Source organism: Asterias rubens, chromosome 11 (assembly GCF_902459465.1).
Source record: "Asterias rubens chromosome 11, eAstRub1.3, whole genome shotgun sequence".
Classification (NCBI taxonomy): Eukaryota; Metazoa; Echinodermata; class Asteroidea; order Forcipulatida; family Asteriidae; genus Asterias; species Asterias rubens.
This window is the reverse complement of record NC_047072.1, coordinates 5,034,979-5,042,967: the sequence shown is the minus strand read 5'-3', so window position 1 is coordinate 5,042,967 and position 7,989 is coordinate 5,034,979. Positions and strand designations below refer to the sequence as shown.

The 7,989-nt window shown below is 37.1% G+C and overlaps 1 long non-coding RNA gene across 1 annotated transcript; it reads left to right on the top strand.

Moving 5' to 3' along the window:
* The first annotated feature begins 1,267 nt into the window (after window positions 1–1,267).
* Window positions 1,268–5,539, top strand: LOC117296430. Its single transcript, XR_004519760.1, has 3 exons — window positions 1,268–1,380; window positions 2,685–2,791; window positions 5,503–5,539. It is a non-coding gene; the product is annotated as an uncharacterized LOC117296430 (long non-coding RNA).
* The last annotated feature ends 2,450 nt before the right edge of the window (window positions 5,540–7,989 follow it).

Genomic DNA, 7,989 nt, shown 5'->3' with positions numbered 1-7,989 from the left:
TAAAGAAATAATCGCATGTTTTCAGCAGACGATCGTTTAGTCTCGCGGTCACTAATATGTAGGTGACTTTGAATGTGTCGTCGTCACAAAATACAACAAGTGAGCACGCGCGAGGATTTTACAAGATAGCGACTGGGACAAACAAAATAAGCGAAAAGGTAAGAACATTTGTCAAAGACCAGTCTTTACACTTGGTGTATCTCAACATTATGCATAAAATAACAAACCTGTGAAAATTTGAGCTCAATCGGTCATCTAAGTTGCGAGATAATAATGACAGAAAAAATGCCCCTTGTCACATGAAGTTGTGTGCTTTCAGATGCTTGATTTCGAGACCTCAAGTTCTAAATCCGAGGTCTCGAAAACAAGTTCATGGAAAATTACTTCTTTCTCGAAAACTACGTTACTTCAGAGGGAGCAGTTTCTCACAATTATTGTGAGTAATTATCAATAGTGTCACTGCCTTTAAAAATTAGGGAAAATTTGCTACACAAGTCGGTGAAATTCAAGAGGCGCAGCGGCGGCAGGATGAAAGTTTGTGACAAAACGTTATTGCTTGATTTTAGGCGTTAGTTGCAACGGTCTCATTCACTTGCTATCGCCAAACGCCAGGATAACCGTGAGTTGCAAGCGAATCTAAAATAAGAAACTTCAAACCAAAAACAATTCGCTAATCCCCCAGCAGCAACTGTTTTTTATTATAACGTAAACTTACCCCTGTGGTTAAAAATAACAAAATGCATCGAGGACACACATGAAAAGACAAAGCATAAACATAGCGAGGGGCAAAAACTATTTTCCAGCAATCATGGTTAAACAAAATCATATAATAATATTATTTCTTTGTTTTTTCATCTTTGTGAGTGACAACTTTTGTAACGTACTAGGGATTATTTTAAACAAATTTAAAGCGATTTTTATTTAGTAGTATTTGGAAGGGATTTCTCTCTTAGATAGTGATGTGGTGTGTTTTGTATTTGGCGATAATGTTTATTTCATTTCATTGTTTATCCTGTTGCGCTTGGTATTTTTAACCAGAACTAATCATGATCATCCAGCAAGTACAACTCATTAACTTTGCGCGGGAGACCCTACAATCCGCCGACCGAGGGCGCGATTTCTGATTTCTATTTAAATACAGTCAGATACCCTAAACAAAATTCAACGCTGAATGTATGGATGAAGTCAAGCTTGATAAATCACGTGCGTCCCATACAGAAACGCATGCGGGATCAGAATTTCTCTAAAACATGGACGGAGTGGAGTGATTTGCTTCTTCGAGAGAATTTTACCCGCTATGTGGCTCCATTTTACCGTTTTCTGAAAAAAGAACGGTAGTTATGAAGTGCAAGACATGTCCTGACAAAGTAAATGCAAAAAGTAAGTTTGGAATATATATACTTATTGTGGAAACCGGAGCTTGTAAAGTTGTTTGTGATAGCCCCCTTGACTTGTGCGTTATTTAAAAGGGGTAGGCGGGGTCGGGACGTGGCCAAGGAGGCGGTGGGGGAGGAGGCTGATGCATGATCGCAACAGACTTTGAATATTAATTATATTAAATACATTACTGCAAACTCAGCTCAATGACTTTGATTCTGATAATGTAAATGACCTGTGACTGATAATTTGTAGTTGAATATTTTTTTAGTATAACAAAAAAAGTTTTCAATTAATAATTTTGTAATTTACATTATATCTACTAGGCCTGTCTGTAGGATTAATGATTGCCTTTTATATCATCCTTTGTAATGATTGCACTGGTGGTTCATCCGCTGTTGTTTGTCATGTATAATATATAAATTAAAACAAAAATATGTACGTGTATAAATAAAATCAAAATCTTTTTTAGTTGTGGTAAAAAAAACTGAAAGAAATACACTTGGCACAACCTCTTTTTGATTTGATATGAAATAATATAGTATCTAATTTACCTCAATGAGATATCCCTGTCTGACTTGTCTTTTTTTGAAAATGGATGTTTCAGATTTTCAAATCTTATGATGAGGCATGGGCCCAATTTCATGGCTCTGCTTACCGTAAGCACAGAATCGGCGCTTACGGAAGCAGGGAATTCTGTAGTTGCGATAACGTAACCCTCCTCCCGACGGCCGCCAGGCCAGAGGGTTACGAGATTCTTTCGAGCGGCAAATGACAATCTGGTCCAACACGTATAATTTTGACAGCTAGTCACCAGATTTGCCCCCTTTTTACCACTTTCAAAAATCATGACACAAATTCTAAGGGCACAAACTGTGAAAGGGGTGTTCCAACATCGAGGCAGGGCGTGCGCGCTATCCGTTCATTGCCCGCTGTTCACTCATTATATGGCGCGATAACACTGCAGCACTGCCTTGCAACACCCCTTTCACAGAATGGTTTCGTCCAACTGAAAAATAAAGCGTTTGCAATGCGATGCGAGAGGTTCATAGTATAAACCTGGGAATCGCTCCAGGATCTGGTATGTTTTTGTCCTTTTTAAGTTAAAATTACATTCCTTTCACAGATTTTCAACAAAGTGTAACACTTGGGTAAAGTTGTGTTTATTATTGTTAATATTATCAGTGAATATTTTGTTCTTTGTGTCACTCAGCGGTGACCGCATATAGGCCTATCACTACCATTAGCACAGACGGCATGTTTTTGAATGAATGAAAAGTAACTTTTTGTCTTCCTTCTCATTACAGCTGCATTATACATGGTGTGGTCTTATCATTGATACCTGCGTCTCAACTCTCCCGAGGATGTTGAAGGTCGTCACGAGGTCGTCGGCCAGAAAGACCTAGGACCACTGGTGAGTGAAACACTGAAATCTAAGGAAATGCCCAAATTGTTTAGGTTTATATCTTGATGTTTACATACAGAAATGTTTGTACTTTATTGTTGTTAAATTTGTGTAAACTATAACCACCAAAACATTTTTTTCCTTTTTTTTGCTTTCAGAGGTTTCATTATTTATATTTAACTCTGAATGAATAAAAAAAAGATGTACAGAAAAGGGTTCACCACCCACAGGGAAACCTCCAGCCATTTTTAAAACTGGTTTATGAAAAAAAGATGCACAATAGATGAAATTTATTAGGTGATTTATTTCATATGGTTTCTTTTGAAGAATATAAACCCCAAAATATTTAGGTTCACCATTTTATTTTATTTCAGGAAAGAAACAAAAACGAATCAGTGTAAAGGGTTTGCCACCTGTAGGAGAACCTCTGGTCAATTATGAAATGGTTTGAAAGAAAAATGCAAAACTTAGTTTTGAATAAAAGGTTGTTTATCATTTGGTAAATTTTGAAAAAAAGCAACCCCCAAAGTTCTTTGCTTGTACTTGTTTATTTTATTTTAGAGGTTTTATCCCTCTGAAAACAACAAAAATCAGTGATTAAGGTTCGCAAACCGTAGGGAAACCTCTTGCCAATTTTCTAACTGTGTTTAGTTGAAAAATGTACCACTTCATTTTAAAAGGCGATTTTTTTATAATTTGGTAAGATTTGAAAATTACCCTTCCCCCCCCCCCAAATATTTGGTTATAAATAGTTTTGTTTTATTTCAGAGGTTTTATATTTAACTGTTAAGAAGAGCAAACTTCAGTGATATGGGTTCGCCACCCGTAGGGAAACCTCTGGCCAATTCTTTAACTGCGTTTATTAATTGAAAAATGCGCCACTTCATATCATTACGTGATTTATCATTTGGTAAGTTTTGAAATACAAGCCCCCAAATATTTGGTTTCATATTTTTAACTCTGAAAACAGAAGAGCAAAAATTCAGTGACAAAGGGTTTGCCACCCATAAGGAAACCCCTGGCAAATTTTTTATCTGTGTTTGATTGAAAATTTTTCTACTTCATATTAAAAGTTTACGTTTGGTAAATTTTGAAAAATAACGTAAACCCCCCAAATATTTTGATATACAAATAGGTTCGTTTTATTTCAGAGGTTTTATATTTAAATTGTGAAAACAGAGGAGCAAAAATCTGTGACAATGGTAGGGCCACTGATTTTCCGCGATCGCGGAAAACGGACGGAATTCGCGGAATCCGCCCTTTGAAACGGAAAACGGGATTTCAGAAAATTTGATTTTTTTTTTTTTTTTTTTTTTTCTTGACGCCAAAACTATTGAAATTGCATTCTTTATTAAGATTCTTTTTGTTAAACTAAAAAGGCATCAGAAATCAGACCATTAAAAAGTACGAGATCGTAACCGTGGATCATTCTGTTCTACTTCACACCATCCTCAATGTTTACACACATGATGTACACACGTTGTTAACATGGTTAAGCGAAGGGCATTATTCGCGGCACGTTTTAAACATTTTTTGTTCACCCAAATTGCATTTTCTCCCTCTCTTTTACCAACAATAATACACAAACTAGCTTACCTATGATCTATAAGAACACATACAATGTTTTTTCATCTCGGAAAGGTCTAAAATAAAACCGTAAACTGTCAACATTCTGTCGCCAAAGCGAAAACAAAATGGCTGACATTTTGTTTGTGGATGGAGAATGGTCACGTCCATAGACTTGTTCCCAAGTCTTTGATCATGCTGAAACAGCGCCCTCTTGTGGATACACTCCTGTCATTAGCCTACAATGTGGCTGATGCAGAGAATCAACTGCAGTTTTAGACTTGGAATCAAGTCTATCACATCATGTGCATTGATACTGCAGTCACAGTGCAACCTTTTTAGAACAGCAGTATACAAAATAATCAACAATTATAAAAAAAAGTATTTTTTTGAAATTTGTCAGTTCAAATGAACATTTTACGAAGTCAACAGTGCAACTTATCTCAAATTGATTTTTATAAGTGTGTCCCTGGGTATTAAACAACCTTTTATCTAATTAAAAAAACATGAAACGGAATTTTTTGTGCCTGAAACGGAATTCATGTTTTTGCCAAACGGAATTTGCACTTTTCTGAAACGGAAAATCAGTGGCCCTACAATGGGTTCGCCACCCGTAAGGAAACCCCTGGCAAATTTTTTAACTGTTTGATTGAAAATTGTGCCACTTCAAATTAAAAGTTGACATTGGGTAAAATTTTTAAACTAGCGTAAGCCCCCAAATATTTGGATATACAAATAGGTTCGTTTTATTTCAGAGGTTATATATTTTACCTCTGAAAACAGAGGAGCAAAAATTGGTGACTATGGGTTCGCCACCCGTAAAGAAGCCCCATGCCAATTTTTTTGAAACGTTTGGGAAAAAAGCAAACCTTATTTGTTGATGTATCGAAATCTTTACCTCGGATTGATTCATCGCTACTGTGACAGGGTTTTGCTTCTTTCTGTTTTCTCAGCAAGTCGAACCAGTAGACCTATTTTGCTGAAATTTTCACAGTTTTATTTCATCTTTCTATATTTTGTCCATTAATCGTTGACCAAAAAAATCCAAACTTATGGCCCTACCTTTTAGGCGTATTATCACAAATTAGTTTTTTCAATGCTTGGTTATTTTTCATCACTTCTTAATTTCATATTTGTATCTGGTCTGGTTTCAGATTGACAGGGCATGTGCCAAGTGCGGTCACGATGAACTTTTATTTCCACACCAGGCAAACACGATCAGCTAATGAAGGACAAACCGTCTTCTATTTCTGCCCATCATGCAAGTAAGTTAATCACTACTTAAGCCTGGTTCATACTGCAGGAAGTATGAATGTTTTAGGCTTGTAGACCCTTAGGTGTGTCATACAGTTTCCATAGATTGCACAGGGGTTAGAGGTACATGTACCTGTGAGGGTTGAGATGGTTCTTGTAATGTATTTAGCTTGGTCACTACATATTTGGCTGCAGAGGCAGTTTATTCCCAAGGGAGCTGAGTTGGTTTGATGACTGAAATAAATGTCCTAGTCAACAGGGGTAACATTGTTGAAGAGCCACGAGCGTCACTGAATGACGGATTTCAGTGCTATTTGAGGATTACTAAAAGCAGAAATTCACTGTTTACATGACATGTGTATGTGTATAAAGCACAATGGTTAAAAGTGCAGCAATCAGCAAAACAGAAACAAACAAAACATGCAATGGATCTTGAAGGATCTGGGGTTGACTTCACAAAGAGTTAAAGACCCTGGACACTATTGGTAATTGTCAACGACCAGTCTTCTCACTTAGTTTATCTCAACATTACATGCATAAAATAACAAACCTGTAAAAGTTTGAGCTCAATCAGTCGTCGAAGTTGCGAGATAATAATGAAAGAAAAAAACACCCATGTCACACGAAGTTTCGGTTTTCAGATGGTTGATTTCGAGATCTCAAATTCTAAATCTGAGGTCTCGAAATCAAATTCGTGAAAAGTTACTTCTTTCTCAAAAAGTACTCCACTTCAGAGGGACCTGTTTCTCACAATGTTTTATACTATCAACCTCTACCCATTCCTTGTTACGAAGAAACGTTTTATGCTAATAATTATTTTGAGTAACTACCAATAGTGTCCACTGCCTTTAAGACTATGCTTATCTCAAGTTAGGACAAGTTACTCGTCTAACTTAGGACTAGCCTTAAGTTTTAAATACTCCTGCCTGGGACTAGTCCTAAATTAGGACCAGTCTTATCTCTTTGTGAAATCGACCCCAGGATGGTTAGGGTCAAAGGTTCATTGTTTATGTAAAAGTATTTTTATTTTTATTTTTAAGTTTTACAGGCGTCAAGAGATTGAGTACTCCTGAAGCGAACCAACATCTTCGGATCGGTCTACACTGAGAGGAACTCTAGGCAAGAGCTCACTGGAACAAGAAGATGAAAACACCACCTACGACGATGAAGACAACCTGATGCCAGAGAGATGTCTTACTGATGTGGAGGTCGATTTTGTTTAGTTGAAAAATGCGCCACTTCATATAAGGTGATTTATCATTTGGCAAGTCTTGAAAAACAGGCCCCAAATTTTTGGTTTTTATATTTTTAACTCTAGAAACAGAAGAGCAAAAAATCAGTGACAAAGGGTTCGCCACCCGTAAGGAAACCCCTGGCCAATAGTTTTTGAAATGTTTGGGAAAATCAAACCTTACTTGTTGATGTATCGTAATCTTTACCTCAGATGGATTCATCACTTCTGTGACAGGGTTTTGCTTCTTTCTGTTTTCTTAGCAAGTCGAACCAGTAGACCTATTTTGCTGAAACTTTCACAGTTTTATTTCATCTTTCTAAATTTTTTCCATTTATCATTGAAAAAAAAAACTTATGGCCCTACCTTTTAGGCGTATTATCACAAATTTGTTTTTCAATGCTTGGTTATTTTTCATCACTTCTTAATTTCATATTTGTATCTGGTCTGGTTTCAGATTGACAGGGCATGTGCCAAGTGCGGTCACGACGGACTTCATTTCCACAACAGGCAAACACGATCAGCTGATGAAGGACAAACTGTCTTCTCTTTATGCCCATCATGCAAGTAAGTTAATCACTACTTAAGCCTGGTTCATACTTTCTGCAAATGCAAAGTGAATTTTGGCGACATAGCACTGTTTTCTTAGCGAATGATCCAAAGGGGTTGAACACAGTTCAACTACTGCGAGTTATTCATTGCAAGTTCGTGACAACAAAATTTGCTTCGCTTTCGCAGGAAGTATGAACCCTTTTAGGTTTATCATACAGTTTCCATAGATTGCACAGGGGTTAGTAGGTACCTGTGAGGGTTGAGATGATTCTTGTGATGTATTTAGCTTGGTCACTACATATCTGGCTGCAGATGCAGTTTACTCCCAAGGGAGCTTATTTGGTTTGATGAATGAAATAAATATCCTAGTGATCAGGGGTAACATTGTTGAAGAGCCACGCGCGTCACTGAATGACGGATTTCAGTGCTACATGAGGATTAGTACAAGCAGAAATTCACTGTTCACATGACATGTGTGTAAATCGTCGTCGGAAGTGTTGTGGCCGAACACCGAATTCAAACTCTGGTGTATCTGATCAGCAGAGTGTAGGTTCAAATCCCCAGCCACGACACTTGTGTCCTTTTAAAGCAAGACACTTGACCA